Source organism: Cydia splendana, chromosome 7 (genome assembly GCF_910591565.1).
Source record: "Cydia splendana chromosome 7, ilCydSple1.2, whole genome shotgun sequence".
NCBI classification, from domain to species: Eukaryota; Metazoa; Arthropoda; class Insecta; order Lepidoptera; family Tortricidae; genus Cydia; species Cydia splendana.
In genome coordinates, this window is record NC_085966.1 from 5,768,390 (window position 1) to 5,786,157 (window position 17,768).

At 36.9% G+C, this 17,768-nt stretch overlaps 1 protein-coding gene across 1 annotated transcript in view; it reads right to left on the minus strand.

Annotated features, from left to right (window-relative positions):
• Positions 1–17,768, minus strand: part of LOC134791977 (serine/arginine repetitive matrix protein 2) — a 58,119-nt gene that overhangs the window by 34,067 nt on the left and 6,284 nt on the right. The window contains exon 2 of the mRNA XM_063763072.1: positions 14,281–14,325. The gene's annotated coding sequence lies outside the window, so the exon portion shown is untranslated. The remainder of the gene's footprint in view (positions 1–14,280; positions 14,326–17,768) is intronic.

Below are 17,768 nucleotides of genomic sequence, written 5' to 3' on the forward strand. Positions count from 1 at the left end.
AATAACTTTAACTTATAAGTATTCGTTTTTTAGAATAAGAATCGAATCGGATAACATTTTCAATTTCGTATTATGTTTCTCGTTGTTCACAATTTAAGTCTTTTGTCCTTTGTAGCAGTAGACTAGACAGTAGATAGCTTAATTAAGTAATACATACATAGGAACATAGACGAGTACTTATATCATTGTACAGAAGCAGAACAGAAGTAAGAAGATTGTCTGGTATTTACTCTATTTTCCTTTATTTTACAGTATTTTGTTGTTATTTTCTTCATCCGATGTATGATAAAATAACAATGTTTGTTTATTTTATATCCGCTATAAAACCAATGTTCGGATATAACTTTATGTTATAATCATAATGATAGCAATGTTTTAATTCCCGTACTAGTAACATTATAACATACACATATGTATGTAGGCAAACCTTGGCTTATCGGTGATACTCCGTTATAATACTTATAATCTTACACAGTTCTCACCATGAGGAAATGCGAGCTATAAAATCGTTGGCAGCTGTCAGTTTTGATGCTTGCAATCGGGTTGGCAGCGATTTAATTGCTTACATTTCAGCATTGTGAGCTCAGCGTAATTTAACAATGCATTATCACCGAATTACCAAGTATCACCGATAAGCCAAGGTTTGCCCTATATTGACTTTAAAAGATGCTTACCAAAAAATTTAGATTTGATATATCGTGCTCGACCCATTTCATTTTAAATCCTAGCACTGGCACGTCTCTATTATTTGTTTTAAAATAATAAATTATACTACGTCTCATAAAGGAAAACTGGGTACGTTACATAAATACTAAAGTTTATAATATGATATGATTAACGATGTCGTCGCAAATAACATTCTGCTTTAAGAATGCGGAAATATTTTTTGTAGCTTTCCTGAAAATACTTCATCAGAAAATGCCAAATTGACTTCTTTCGCAAAAGGTAAACATCCTTTTTAAACATGTTTTAGTAAAGCCACATTAAAATCGGGATTGGGGACGTTCTAAATAGGCTACGTCCACAATATTCCGAATACCAATTGTAAATGTCAGTCGGCCATTTATCTTAATTTTTTGTACGTCTGGACCGGATAGCCAGATGTTGAGACGGCTCCCAAACATAACACTGCACAAGCAGCACAAGGATTACTCGAAATTAGGCTCTAATTGAAGGTAATAAAAACTTAATCAGGTGCATTAGTGACATACGTGCCCGATCTAGGGCTAACACCCAAATAAAAGTGTCTATGATAGATAGCTAAGCTAGCACAAACTTGTTCTTAGAGGTCACGTTTAATGTGTGACAGAAGGGAAATATCGTGACCGACGTGACCGTACGTTGCAAATCTAGGTTGGTTATGCAATCGGATATCATAAATATGGCTTCGCATTATGCGATTATCGGATGCGACGCCCATACCTCTTATTTGATTTTCGTTATCTATCCTACAAACGTAACTTGTATATAATATATCCCAGTCACATATGTACCGTAAAATGGGGTGAGTAGGTTTCGCGGGGAGAGTTGGGTTATGAATGGGGAGAGAAGGATTGAAAGGGGGGGTGAGATGGGTTTTTAAGGTTACTGCTACAAAAATAATTTATTCCAATTTAAAATGGAGCTATAGTAATACTCATAATAAAAAAAATCGATCCAACAATCTTCCAAAATCACCTTTGTATGAAAACCCAACTCACCCCAAATACGAGGGACTACGGGGTGAGGTGGGTTTTCCTGTTTATCGTCAAAGTTATGAAATGGAACTACCCAAAATAAAATAAAAACTAAAATACAAACGTCCGGAACACTTATTAATCTTATTATATACACCATTCAGTTTGCATATGTAAAAATAAAATGTTATCGAGGTTTTAATGTCAGTTTTGCGCCTACTCACCCCATTTAACGGTACCTACATTGTCTGATTTCGATATATGTTGATATTTTATACGTAAATATTTACTATAAATGGCGTTATATCGGAAAATGTAAAACGTATCTACACTAAGTACGCCGGGGCCGCGAAAATAACATCCTTTTTGCACAGTTTACTGGGTCTATATTAATTCGCATAACGTAATACTCCTAATTCAAATTGGTATAACGTATATTACGCATAACTTCTAAATTGCATAACATTATTCCGCATAACTGAGTACGCATAATGTTAATGCGCATAACGTAAATTGTCATAGCGATGACTTGGGATAAATATAATAAGCATAAAGTTACTTTGCATAATTATTAAATGGTATAAATATAAAAGGCAAATTAATAAAAATGTAGACAGAGCGGCTCGAATTGCGATTCAGTAGGTTCAGAGAACGAAGTTTTATGTAAAAGTAGCGCTTTTTTAGACCACAAATATCACAATACGGTTGCCAAAAATTTACTTAGCAATCTTGCAGCCTTTCTCTAGGGACTTCAGCGGTTTACCCTGATCCATCTAATAGGGAATATTAGGCAAAGCCAGGGCAGGGTAGGGTAGGTGGCACCTTTGTGGCACATACAGTAAACAAACCACATTGACACATCACACGTCACGTCAATCACATGGCCTACCGCGAAACAAGAAAATCGAAATTTCGTTATCTAATATCTCTATCACTCTTGCATATTCGAGTGGATAAAGAGGCAGATAACTAAATTTCGATTTTCGCGTTTACCGGTAGGCCCTTGTTAACAAACCGCCTTGCAGCATCAATGTCATATTTTATTGTCTGTGAAAACTTGTCAAAAAACAGTTTAAGGCACAGTATGTATAAGTTAGTCTATGAATTTACTGAGTCGGTAGTGCTGCACTCTGGCGGCAGAACATTGCAGTAATATCCCCTATTAATTCTCTTGCTTTATTAAATTATGCTAATTCATTTTGTGCCATATAAAGTTATAGTTAATAATGTTATGCATATTTAAATTATGCATATTCATTATTATGCGCAATAAGAGTTATGCTTTTTTAATATTATGCCTGTTCAATGTTATGCACAATTATGTTATGCCAAATCTGTTATGTGAATTCATATTATGACAATTAATGTTAAGCGTATTAAGGGGCACCCCAGTTTACTGCGTCGTGCATTTGAATACCCGTACGAATATTAGCCCGCCTAATAATAGTGTCAGTGTAAACTATTTAAAAAGTTTGCAGTATTTTTTTGCCAATGAGCAACCCTAGCGACACAACAATGATGGACAATTGCATTGTGCGGACGTAAATTATTTGACACTTGTCTCTTGCGCAACATGTGCGGGGAGGATGGGGCGACGCGGTTCCATACAACAACGGCTTCATTATTCGCTCCCTTTACAATACCGTGCAAAAAATAACAGATACATTCCACCAATAAATATAGAATTATTTACTTTCAATCTAATTTTATGACCTTGTTATCGTTCGCGACATGTTACACTTTAAAAATGATGTTGATATGTGGTTGAATTAACATACAGCTGGGGCTTATTGGTTTCCAATTGGTTGTGCTGCGTTCAAAAAAAGTTAAAAACAAAATTGGCAGCCGTTCACTGTACAACTATTTGTTTTAACGCTATTACAAAGGTGCAAAGTTTATTACTTTTTAGTATACATACAACAGGAAATAAAAAAAGTATTGCTCGCAGTAAAAGTAAGTTAACCATTTAAATTCAACCCGTAGGCGATTTACAAGGTAACTCCAGCAGGTAACTTGGTGATAAAAGGGACGCAAGAAAATGTCACAAAGGAAAAAAAAGATCGTAGGTACCCAATCGTGCGTGATTCTGAATCGCTCCGGCTTTGTTCGTCCGTACTATTCGGGATGCGCTAATAATAATAACTCGTAGCAATAACAGGCGGCGAGTCATCGACCTTCGAAAAATCTGACCTGCGTGCGCCCGCGCCGCACCCGCCGCAAGGTTGCCTTGCCAACGCGAACGACTCTAAAATTCTTTCTACAATTAATTTAAATGTTTAAGTAGAAGTAATAGAAGTATCAACTAGAATTAAAAAAAAAAGCAGACACTTTGTTAAACAATATTTTATTCAACGCTGAAAATTTTTACTAGGTCAGCAACTCAGTACCTAGGCATCGAACTCTGAAATCTTATCGTCCATTTGCCCCTGAAAGTACGTTGCCGTATGATTTTATTATTGTCGAAGTTGAGCGAGACACTTCAACTTTTTTGTGACTTGCAATAACCTTTATTGGTAGAATAGGCACTCAGCAAGGTGATCAACGTAATTTGCAAAAAACTTGATTCTGCGCATTAAAGTGGCGTCGAAAATGTCGAGAGTTAAGGTTATTGATTATACAGATGAGTTTATTTTTAGAAACCAGCAGCTCAATATAATAAATTAATCACGCGAGTATTCGAGAAAATAAACCAATTAAGTAACGATAGTGTGTTTAGAGGTGTAATTAGGAGCAAATACAATACCATGACAAACCGGGTAATTTATCTGGGTAAATTACGTGGATTCTCGGAGCGTGAACAGTTGATACCACGAAGTAGCAGTAGCAGCATGTTATTTGATATTATTAGTAATACTATCTTTACACTGACGTGGTTTTTATAAGAACCCAGCGTAGCTATCAGGTTTTGTCACAAACACGACAAATGTCAACAATATTTACAGAAGAAACTTGAGATCCGTTTCCATACATCTCCATGTTTTATATTGGCGCACGAAATCGTCGTTGTCATTGTCACACTTGTCACTTTAGAAAATAGGTGCCCGGATGACCTTGAGAGTTCTATCGTTCACAATGTGACATTGGGTTTTTTGTTAATGTCATATTAATTATCATTCTCATTAAATCTCTCTATGATAATCGCGGTCGTATGTAAAGTGTGAACAGAGGTGAACACCCCAGCATCGCGAATCGTTGACCCTCGATCACCACGCAGAGGCGCTCTAGGGTCGGAGATCTTGTGCTAATACAGTTTTTTGCTTGCTATGTACGATGTACGTCACCTTTTTGGGACGTTGGCATGTGGGAAGCGCTTCTAAATATCACATCAGCAAATCATCGGCAGTAATAATTCGTTAATGATAAATTGATAATAAATCCGGTGTTACTAATAAATAAAGTCACCCGGGTCAATGCTTTTATCGTTTTTATTACGTATGACGTTCAATTGGCTTATTTAGCAGGTGACCTACAAAAGACATTCCGGAATAATTGTGATTGTGACAATAATAAAAAGTTGTAGATTGTTTAGCCTGTGACATTTAGATTTATTGATTTATTTTAAGATTTTGATGTTCAATGTTTTCATGTTGGTAGTGCGTTCTGCATCACAATAGTAGGGATATATTTCATTTGGCATTGTTGCGAGCTGAATGTGTAATATAGAACTAGTTATTTCACACATACATAAATGGTATGATAAGCACATTAAAATATTTGCTTTAAAATTGGTAACAGAAATGATTTACCTAGTAACTTTTGAATTAAATCCAATACTCGACAATATTAGGTATATTGTTATTATTAATATTATCTATTACTCCCTCGAGCCATTTGGTGAAATATAGGCGCTATTAAACCGACACAACTGTAGATATAAACATTATACCTAAGTCATTAGGAGGAGCAGCCATCAGAAACAGGATACCGTTGTGGTTCCCGCTACAAAATGACATAAGCGTTGTACATTTACTTGAGAAGGAAACGTTACGTGGAATCAGGATTGTTGATAACAGAGCTAGTTATTGTGGAATTAATTAGTTCCTTGTTATGTTATTGAATGCAGAGATAAAAGCAGCAGGCGTATTATGGATAGTTTTATCCATGTCATAAAACAACTGTCACTCTTTAATGGCTCCTCTACACGATGGGCCAGCGCCGGCCACTCCAAGGGACGCAGCCATGCGGTAGAATGAGATAGCAACATCACTTGCTCCCTCTAACGCATAAATGCGTCCCTTGGAGTGGTCGGCGCTGACTCATCGTGTAGAGGAGCCATAATACCGCGGGATAGAGAGTGGACGGACACCGTTTGATCACGCTGTTACGTAGACAAAAACCATCATATCCGTACTGAACACAATATTCATGTAAGATTTTAGTATCTAACCCTCTGTCCTTACTTAATAAATATATTTCTTCTAGGTATCGTTACCTGTCAAAAAGTGAAATGCGGTTACATAAGGCCGACCTAAATCGTTTTACGAGCTTTTCTTTGCCTTCATCGCGATCAAGTGGAATTTATGAGGAGTTACATAAATAGCTAATCTCACGGTTTTAGCGAAGCGAAGGTCGCCGCAGACGGGACGGGAGCTAGGTAACGATAACAACAATTACTTTCGCAACAAACGTGACTTGTCGAGATTTTGTTGTCGCCGTTTTGCCTTCCCAGGCAAGACCACCGGCTAACTAGGACATGAGGTACCTATCGAAAATTAGGCTTAATTTAGTGTTTTGAAGAACGTGTAATTGTTAATGTTTTGAAGACACAATCATTGCATTTTTGTACTTGATAGACCGTAAAAATGTGGTACTTTAATGCTTTGAATAAAAACTGAGTCTTACTTATAATATAATAGCCTACTATTTACGATACAAGTGCGAAAAATAGGAAATTACCTATTCGCACGTGTATCGTACAACATTCTACGGTACATATGGTCCTATAAATTTTTGACGTAGTTACGTAATGTGATTATTACCGGTAGCCGGTAGTAGCACCAGATGTACCTACTGTACAACATAATAAAAACTTCCTCCTCCATGGAATACTACGCGCTTTCTAAAGCGTGAAAAGCCTCTACAAAAAAGCATTACGAAGAAACTTTCAACTATTTTCGATAGTAGTCGGTTGCGACTGACTTGCGAAAGCGTTGCATTGCACCATGATCGCGCTGTTGACACTGACAGCTCGTGCGATAACATCGCATTATCTGCGCGAATTCGATGAACCAAGCAGGGGAGACGTTACCCCACTCTCCCCTTTACGAAATCGAAAAACATATTGTGTTTTAGATGCCAATTCGATCGATGTATTCCTACGGCTTCGGTTGGCGTAGTTGCTTGTAATGTTTATTTTTCATTGTCTCAGCTACAGCCCTCGTCTTATTCGTAAATAAGCATTTTCCTAAGTTGTTTGTGTTTAATTTCCTATGCTAATGCTGCCATTTTGTGCCTTGCCTACTACATTATTTATACATTATAGGCTATCTAGTAAGTACATCAAATTGCTATATACATCATAAGTTTTATTCTTAGGTTTGTTGGAAATAGATTTCTTTTTTTTGTTATTGATACGCATCCAGGCAGAATGTGACCTAACAGGAATGTTCAGCAGGTAAGCGAGTAAGAGTACTGTACCTGAGTCTAAACTAGATAGACTGGCTGCGTTAGGGTTAGCAAATTCTGCTACTTTTACATGGTGTAACGTTAATATTAATTAGCGTTAAGTAATTAAATTGAAACCACAAAAATGCTCGCCTATTAAAGGTTTAAATTAGTAAACACATTTGAGTTGAGAAGCATTAGGAATTTGCAAGTATGAAATGTTGCCTTTAAAATGATGCAAATTAATATTCATATTGATTTTAGTCTCCTGTTGTCAAAAAGTGAGCAAATTTAGAATAGAATAGAATAGAATAGAAAAACGTTTATTGCAAAAACCATCTACACATACAGTTTAAACATACACTAAACAGTTTAAACTATCATTAGCTTAACTAACATGCAATAATAATCGTAGTAATTTCGATCGTATTAACGCTGTACCCTTCAAGAGTTATTGTCTCTCGCTGTCAAATCTAAATCCTGACAAATGGTAACCCTAGGTGAGCCGGGAACTGGTTCACAAGGGGCGAGCGGGGAGCCCAGACGGAGGGACGTCATTGACCTGTCGGCCCCCCTCTACCCCCACTCGCGACACCCGCACGAACCGTAACTTCATTGTATCGCGCACTGCGAATCAAATTTGTTGTTAGATGTTTTTGCGAAAGTTTGACAGGAACTCGTTGTTGGAGAACTAAATTACCTATAACTTTAAAGAGCTATGAGCAAGGCTGCATACGTGGACGTATCGGTTTATGAGTTTAACTTTGCTCACCGAGCTACGCGTTTATACATATATCTTCTACAAAGTGTACGGACTTTGTAGAAGATATATGTATAAGTGCGATCATAAAAGTTACGATAACAATAGGCACATGAAAACTGCTGAATATGTATGAAATGAAGTTAAATACACCTGAACATTCCAATGACCTCGTGACGTTTAACTCGATCAACAAACAGCGCAATCATTAACCTAAAATCAACCAGGTCATCATACCTGGCTAACATTTTAGAACGATTAATTGCCTATACTGGTAGGTGAAACGTTTCTAGGCCAATTGTGCTTGCTATTTTTTATTATTAATGTACTTACAAAAAAATGACACAAAAATATTGCATGGACACATTAATGGAATTCATTCATAAAGTGCATGGCCATGCACTTTTGCAGCTGTGTGTATGGAGGTTGCTTATTCCCAGCGTCATAATATTCATAATATAATATGCAATAGAAATAATTTTCAATAATGCACGAATCCATATTTTTTAAACGTTTTTAAAGTTAGACCATGAGCAACGATTTTGGTAGCACACGCAGTGGAAGTGGCATTTTTACGTCATAGTTTCATAGAAGTTTGACGTTTAAAATAACACTTGCACTGCGTTTCTTCTCTTGGTCCAACTCTATGCACCTTTTAGCACCTGCATATTTAATGTACCTTCTAAATCAGATTTAAATTGATGTTTTTTTAGGGTTCCGTACCCAAAGGGTAAAACGGGACCCTATTACTAAGACTTCGCTGTCCGTCCGTCCGTCCGTCCGTCTGTCTGTCACCAGGCTGTATCTCACGAACCGTGATAGCTAGACAGTTGAAATTTTCACAGATGATGTATTTCTGTTGCCGCTATAACAACAAATACTAAAAACAGAATAAAATAAAGATTTAAATGGGGCTCCCATACAACAAACGTGATTTTTGACCAAAGTTAAGCAACGTCGGGAGTGGTCAGTACTTGGATGGGTGACCGTTTTTTTTTGCTTTTTTTTTTCGTTTTATTTTGCATTATGGTACGGAACCCTTCGTGCGCGAGTCCGACTCGCACTTGCCCGGTTTTTATTAATTCATAGATTATTAATAGTAGTTTATGTGACTGCTACATAATGAGAGACATTAAAATACGAGTGTGGGTTTAAGAAACGAACGTTAGTGAGTTTCTTAATAGGATCACACGAGTGTTTTAATGCCTAATTATGTACAGCTACATACACTACTTTATCTAAACACATACTTAAAATTACTAAAAGATAAACTGTACGTCAAATGACGGTGAATGAAAACTTTTTTCACGCATGTCACACATCCGTAGTTTTTTTAAATTCCTAGACAAAAGAATGAAGTCCCTATTCTCATGTCACTCGAGATCAAATATCGTGCGGTTTATATTTAAAAAACATACTAAATTGACGTTTCGTTTCGATATCTGTTTTAATATCTATGGATACTAGAATAGACCTACTTGAGTTTTGACTGCTGTTCCAAATTTAAACTCATAACCTACAAAAATCTATAACGTTATGTACATTAAAGTACAAATTTTCCTACTATCACAGATAAGAAAGTTCTCATAGTAAAATTGGTTGTAATAAAGCTTGTCATTTCCTACGGTTTCTGAACGCATTATAGAGCACTAATGACATGTGTGTAGATAAAATAAGTAATACACGTAAAATTAACGAGAAATACGTCAACGTTGTTCTCCAAGCTGAAATCGGGCACGTCTGGAGTTCAGCGAAGGTCGGAGACGAGCAGCCCTGTCCGGCCCAACTGGGTCAAGTTCATTATTTAAAGATGACTAGTCGGGGGCCTTTTTACCCAGCCTCCCCTGTTCGACGGGATGTGGTTAATTTATACTGAGCCAAGACGTTTTGAAGTGAAATAGGGATGATGTTAGAAGGTAATACATAAATTATGGCGTTATTGACCGATCTTTAGCAAAGGTCTCCGTGTCAGGTTGGGCAAAAATACTTTCTTATGTCCAGATGTTCTCCTCTACAGGTCGCAATTCTCAACCGTTCGATGATTAAATTTATTTTTTAACAAGCTTTTATTAGGTCGACTTGTATGTAACTAACTATGTAATGGAATCTAAGGTAACTAATTTAACCATCTTCCAAGGATCGTAGCGTCATGAAAATTGGCAGCTGTAGGTATGTAGTTCTGATGACAATACAATATGGTACTGTCGAACTGATCTGATGATGGAGACAGGAGGTGGCCATAGGAACTCTGTGATGAAACAACGCAACCTAATTGTGTTAGGAGTTTTTAGAATTGTCTCGATGAGTATTAGTTGTCTGTCGTAAGAAAAGTACAGACAGCGATATAAAAGCTGAAAATGCAGCGATATAGAAATTGAAATTTTTCCCTAAAACTTATTATTTGTTTATTGTGTATTCAAAGTTGGCCTGTAGGTATCTAAAAAACATTCTTCTTCTTCTTTTCCCTGCCCTTATCCCACGTTATGTGGGGTCGCACAACATGTTTTTCTCTTCCATTCTCCTCTGTCTTTCGTCACCTCAGCACTCACTCCTTTCTTTCTCATATCCTCTCTCACACAAACCATCCATCGTTTTTTGGGTCTACCATTCGCTCTCCGCGTCCATCAACATTCATCCCTAACATTCTTTTGCCTATATGGCATCCATCCCTCCTCATTACATGCCCATACCACGCTAACCTACTACTCCTCATCTTCTCCGTTACTGGTGCTACTTTCAAACTTCCTCTTATAAACTCATTCTTAATCCGATCCTTTCTCGTCACTCCACACATCCATTTCAACATTCTCATTTCCGCTGCGTAGTATCTAAAAAACATTGTAACTAAATTATAAACCCATAAACTAAGTTACTCGTATTGTCGACATAATTACTCGTAAATATATTAATTGATTTGATAAAGATGCAAAACTGAAAACTGAGTTCCTAAGTGCTTGAACTTTCTAGATTTACCACGAAGACTTTCTAGTGAACTCGAGAGGGCTTTACCCCGCTGTATTGCGGGAAAATATAAAGTAGAATAATCGTAAAACTTGGAGGCTTGCCTTGCGGGCCCTGTTACCAGCAAAGGAGGCGAATTTACAAGAAATTTCCATTTTAGCTCAGATACAGGTTAGATTTATCTTCGTTTAAAAACAGGTACCTACGAATCTAAACTACATATTGCAGTACACATTAGACAAAGCAAGTTAGAGAGTGCCATAGGTATTCCTTTATATTTATGGAGCGTATTTATTTAAATTAGGTTAACTTTTAGATAACTGTAAAAATAGTTTTTCTACAAACAACCCTGATCAGTTTATAAATTACCGTCTGTGTACGGATATAATGGTCGTTCTTGTCTACGTGACAGCACTGACAGCGTGATAAAACGGTGTCCGTCACTTTCTATCCCACGGTGTTAAACAGTGACAGTTATTTTATCACGTGGATAAAGATGGATAAAGCTATCCATAATACGCCGGCGGTTAGATATGTCATCGCCGTCATGGGAACAAGTTTTTTTTTTTTTCACTTGTATTACATACGTACAACTAAAATCTGCATGGTTAAACCTGACACATCATAAGCTTCAAGTTTCGAGTTATGCCGTAAGTTGAATGGTCTGGTTTTCCAAGCTGTGTAAACACAAGACCATTACGATTGAATCATATTCCCCATAATATTTACGAATTTATGAATAACAATATTTGTACATTTCTAAGTATGGATGAGGAAGTCTCGTTAACAATTTATGACTAATAATAATATTTAAATGGTTATGTTCTTCCCCTCATACATTTTGAGAATATATTACAGTTCTATATAATAAATCATTCAATATCTCTCTGAAAAAAATCTAAAGATACCAAACAAAAATGCATATGGTCGAATAGCAACCCCGGGATGCCACATTTAAGTTTTGGATTTTATTACTTTAGTTCAGCTTCTAGTTGAGTGAATACGTTTTTCAAATGAATTTTTAAGCCGAAATGTATGTTAATTACAACTTACATATTGATAAATTAATAAATATGAGCTCACCATTTCTTTTAATTTTTTAATTATTTACTTACATATATTTTTTTTTTAGTTATTTATATATTTATAACAGTAACATATTGTATTGCAATGTAAAACGTATCTAGAGGCAGGTAGGAATAATAGTTAAGTACAGAAATAACCCCAAGGTGACGACGTGTCACTGCCTTACATATATGTGGGCGGCGAGCAGTCGTCATCGACAGTTTCGACGATTATATTATTTATTTATATGTCACTGTCAAAACTCATAAGAGTCATAAGCAATTTTAACTCACATAAAAATCTGACAGAAATAGTCACAAAGTTCGTTTGTCAATATATTTTTAACTGCGATAATGTTGGGCGTTTTCGGACTAATAGATGTTGCTAGTAAAATACTACTGACAGAGTAAAATAGGTCAAGTTCGAATTGCGACGTGAAATACGGAAATAATCGTGGGCTAAGAAAATGTTTTGAATGCACCTTCGAACTAAACTACAACTGTGATGTGAGCGAAACATTTTAAGTTAATTAAGTTATAATTTATACATATCTAATGTATTGACGCAAACATCAAAAATCTCAATTTCAATTTGTGCCTCTCCTATATATTTGAGAAATAGAGAGGCAAATAGACGAACGAACGAAGTGGTTCCCGGACTTCCCAGTTATAGCCATGACATCAAGCTCAAATGCATCAGATAATACGATTTCAAATAGACTAATGATCGCTGCTAGATGCTGTTCCTAAGATTTTATACAAGTATCTTTCGAAATTGGCATATTCTCGCATTTCCGTCGCTAATTGTACACTGAATGACTGAAGCCTGCAGTACGCGTCATTAATATTTAAGTTGCCCGAAGGCCGGACGTTGTCCTCGTCACGACGCGTTTGTATCGCGTCGCGTTACACATGGCATATCGCGAGCCCGGTCAATGGTTCTAATACTGCGGGATTTCCGAAGTGTTTTAGTTTTTTCTTACTTACTTTTCACCTTGGAAAATGAGAGGGTCTGCCACGAACCGCTGTGGAACCACTTCATTGGTTCGTTCGCCTATTGCCTCTTTATCGCTCGAATGCACAGCAATGCACAGACGAAATTTATATTTTCGATGTTCGCGGCAGGCCCTCAGGATACACAGAAAAGAAAAAAAATACCTTGGACTTGGACGGCTACTGGAATTGGCCGGACTTGAACGGCTTTAAATTTTTGATACCAAATCATTTGCAAGTAATTAAATGATTCAAAATACAAGGCTGCAATCACCAATTCTATTAAGGTGTCTGATAACGCTTTGGCCTCTAAATGTCAGCCTATTTCTGGACGGCGACCTCCTCGGGTCGCAGTGAATCTAAAATAAATAGGTAGACACACTAAAAAGGAGATAAGGCATATACCGCTATATATAGCTAGCTAGCTGTATGTACAGCTTTTACCATCTATATTGAATTTGATTAAGAGCCAACGGGAGTGGTCATTTCTCCATACAAACGTACTCCTCGTTTTCCTCCGTGGTTTTTGAAGCTAGAGCAATGTTTTTTTCAACACAGATTAATATTGTCAATATCTGTGTCGGACCGTTTTGCTTTTTTTGATATTTTTGTTTTTTAAGGCGCTAGAGCCCTTCAAAAATGGCCAAAATGGCCTAATTGACTATGCCACAATGAGAGGCGTGGCATTCAAAACTGATATCAATTAGCCAAAAAAGCAAAACGGTCCGACATAGACGATTTCATAATCATTTAGATGTCCAAATTTGGTTACGATTGGTTAAGTTTTGGAGGAGGAAACAGAGGAGTACGAAACCTCGATTTTTGAGATTTTTACGCAGGATTTTTCGCCTTGTCCTTATCGCACTACTTTTAGGTGCCGCTTCCGTTAGCGAGACGGGTATATTTACCTAAAATATTTAAAACTCAGCTCCTGTTTCGTCTTAAATTAATGCACGTGGTAATCAATGTTTGATACACCGTCTCTTAAGTATTAATCAATTTAGTATGCAAAATAAGGAGACTGGAGAGCACAGACCAACCTGGAGAGTTATCTGTTGACAGCGTGAGATGAAAATTAGAATTTGTTATTGTTGAAGTTATACGATGCGGAAATGCAACACAGAGCTGCTTATTCGTAGGCCTAGGCCAAAACACCGGCCATTGTTCGAGTTAACTGACACAACAAATAACCCAAACACAATATCATACATATGGTACTTACAGTATTTATATGTCTAGAAGGACGTCGTAAGATGTCAAACGTTTTCTGAAACAAAAGAACATAAATATGAGAACAATTTTTTATCAAGGCAAGTGTGATAGCCAATCGGCCATGCTGGAGTGACATTAGGATGAAGAGAAATCTAAGCTGAGAATACCTATTGTGGCAGATTTAATTTAAAGCGATAAAATAACGTAAAACCTGGAATTATCATCCCTTGTTGGACCCCAGTCAGGACCAATTTCGGAACTTAATAATACTAAAGGATTCCAAAAACACTCTTATGAAAACGGTTAGAAAAAGTTTTTCTAATGTAGACAAAGACATAGTTATGAAATGTTAAAAGACGTAGTTCCACAAAATACCTACTGTTAAATTGCTTACGACGTAGCAAAGTCAAGGAAGTAGTCTCAAAGATTGCTCGCCACAAACTTGTGAAAGCCGGAAAGCACGGCGTGCATTTAATCATGATCGTGTCGTTTATAAAATGACTCGACTGTTTAAAAATATATGTATTTCTAAATGTCTTTTGACTTTTGTATTCGTTTGTACATAAATCTTTTTAGTATTTATACTGATATAAAATTATTAGCTTTGTATTTACCTCCTAACTAAACGGCCCAAACTAAACCTAAAGCTACTCGTATAAAGGAATATTAGGAATACGAAGGCACACGAAGACAACCTTACACAAAGCAAACTGCACTTATTACACATATTGAAAAGACACCAAGTAATTGAAAATTCATTGATGTAATATTTACATTATATATACGTTTATATTATAAATAGCGAATAACAAATTCGTCTAGCCAAAATTTGTAATGTTAAATGGCGAGTAGGAGTATCCGCCTTTGTTCCTCTTCACTGCTTCCATTGGAAGCTGTTTTGTGACGATTTATAACTCTCTGAAAGGGATTTATATTTCTTCCAGGGAACATAAATAAAACCACTTTATTGGGCACAATTATTCTCATGTATGTGGACTAAAGGCCAGATCGATTATTCACTACTTATCTCGACTTCAATAAACAAACGATTGCGTTGATTGATGATGTAACTAGTAGCTAGATATCTAACTGCCGATCAAGAGCAAGGTTTAACGCGACATTGCTCTATTTGACCACAAACATCTTGAACTAATATAACAAAATATACCTGTATTTTACCAGTACATGACGTCATATCACGAGGCAAGGCATAACAATAGACGTGCCAATTACTCAATGATCGGTGGCCGGCAGACGCACGACATGGCCGCCGCACACAAGATGGCGGGCGGTGAAAGTGGCCAGTGGTGCCGATGCCGGTGGCCGCTCTCCGGCTAACGGACGTTTTAGCCATAACGAGCACCGTACATCCTTAATTAATAAAGACTAATTACTTAATGAGTTTCTAATTAAGGATTTGCATGCTTATGAAAAGAGACAAATGGGTTTTGGCGACGGTTCAAAACAAGTTCGATTGTAGAGACGAGAAGAACATGCATTAGGTACCTACGTAAGTACCTACGTATTTAATGTGCGGCAAACTGATTAACAAAGTAGGTTATCTCATCTTCAATGTTATTGCAATTATTAGTAGGTATTGTTACTGTGTGGTAAAATTGTGCTTAAGGAAAATTATTCTTGAATCCGGAAGCTAAAATCTACATTCAAGACCATGGTCATAGCCCAGACTGATATAATTTGTTTTTTTTTAAGGACTTTTTATCTATATCATTAATTCGAATTACCTATTACGTAGGGATCTACTTAAATATGTACTTAAAAAATAATAATTGGATAGCTACAAAATAGGTCCCTTGACGTTGACGTAACTCGTAATTATTGTATTTCGTACACAAATTAGTTTAAATGGAAGTTTAATGAATTAACCTTGAAGTCAGAGAACTAAAGCAACCAGGCCTAGGCAGATACTTGAGTGACTTGAAATTAATGAGGCCAAACCGTTGAGTTAGGTAATTAGGATGAAGATTCCAGAAAGGTAACGTAATCAAAAAGGTATTTATATAATTCAGTACCTAGTTACATACATACGCAACCTTGATTACTCGCTGTTGAAACAAATAAGATTTGTGTTAACTAGAAAAGAGTTACGTATTAATATTAATACATACATTTAATAATACATAAGTACATATGTCTACCATAAAAACCAAAGGTCTAAATGTCATACCATAATTTTGAGTAAACTAAAACTTTTATTTAGAACTCTTTGATTATTCTTTACATTTCCGCATGGCCTATAGACTGCATAGCACTGCATAGGCCCTAGAAGCATAGACCTATAATATTCCTAGAAGTATGTAATCGTCCTTCATCTTGATTAATCCCAATAAAAATCGTTTATGTCAGAGTACAGGAGGCGATCCGGTACAGTAGATACCCTGAACTAGTCACGTAGGTACTGAATTCAGGTTCGTAGCAGGTACACGTGAGCTTCAATTTGGTGACCCTGCCCCGAGTATCGAGGTCACTCTTCCGTGGCTAGCTGCGCCGGAAGTCGTAAACGAGGATTGAACTTCGTGACGTAACGTCCGCTTCCTCTAGCGAAGGCAATTTAGACAAGTGGGAGAGAAAACAATTCATTGGTATCTAGGAACGTTGGATTTGCTTGCTAAGTTAAAGATGGAACTCTTGAAACGCGACGGGACGCCAAATGCGGGAGTGCTAAGTTAATAGTTTTATTGACTGTACACGTGTACACCAGCAACAGCAACACAATACATCTGGCAGGTCGGTTACATTCCGATTGCAACTGCAACAACGAAATAAGGGCAATATCATATCCTTGATAAATTTAATAACAGTCATTGCTGTCTCCATTGAAGTTCTCATCTTGGTCAGTCATTTTCATCAAGGTGATCCGCAGAGATAAAGACTAGGTAGCCCTTTTACCTGCTGCTACAAAGACTGCAATGCTTTCACAATTGGAATGTTTCATTTTAAGTTACATGTTTCAGGTACTCGTTTGCGTGGATTCCTGCCCTTATTGTCGTTATAAAAGTTATGGCTCAAAGGTTACGCAGAGAAGAGTTATAATTATAACTCCGTAACTGTAAACACAACATGAAACCGACTTGGTACTCTTGGTATTCTTGCTACTTTCGGTTTTTTGTATCAAGAATGGAAACATATTTAATGACAAGGGGGATAAATTTAAGTTTTCAAAGGTGCAATTTAAGGCGGGTTATTATTTAATGTTTTCTAATAACATAGACGAAGTTTAATTATGTGTAGGTAACAACGCCTTTAAAGAAAGTAATCAATTTCAGTCCCCGCAGACTGGTCTCGATACCAAAGGGGACTTAAATGGAATTACTACGGCATGTCGTTACTATGCCGACAACACAATTATAAGTTGGGAGCAAACAGGGCCCTGATTCTGACATTATCTTATTTTAGTGTCAAATCAATCTGATTATCCGGGCGTTCTGCTTGCACAGGTTTCGCGTTACCGGAGTCGGCTTCGGCTCCCACCTCCCA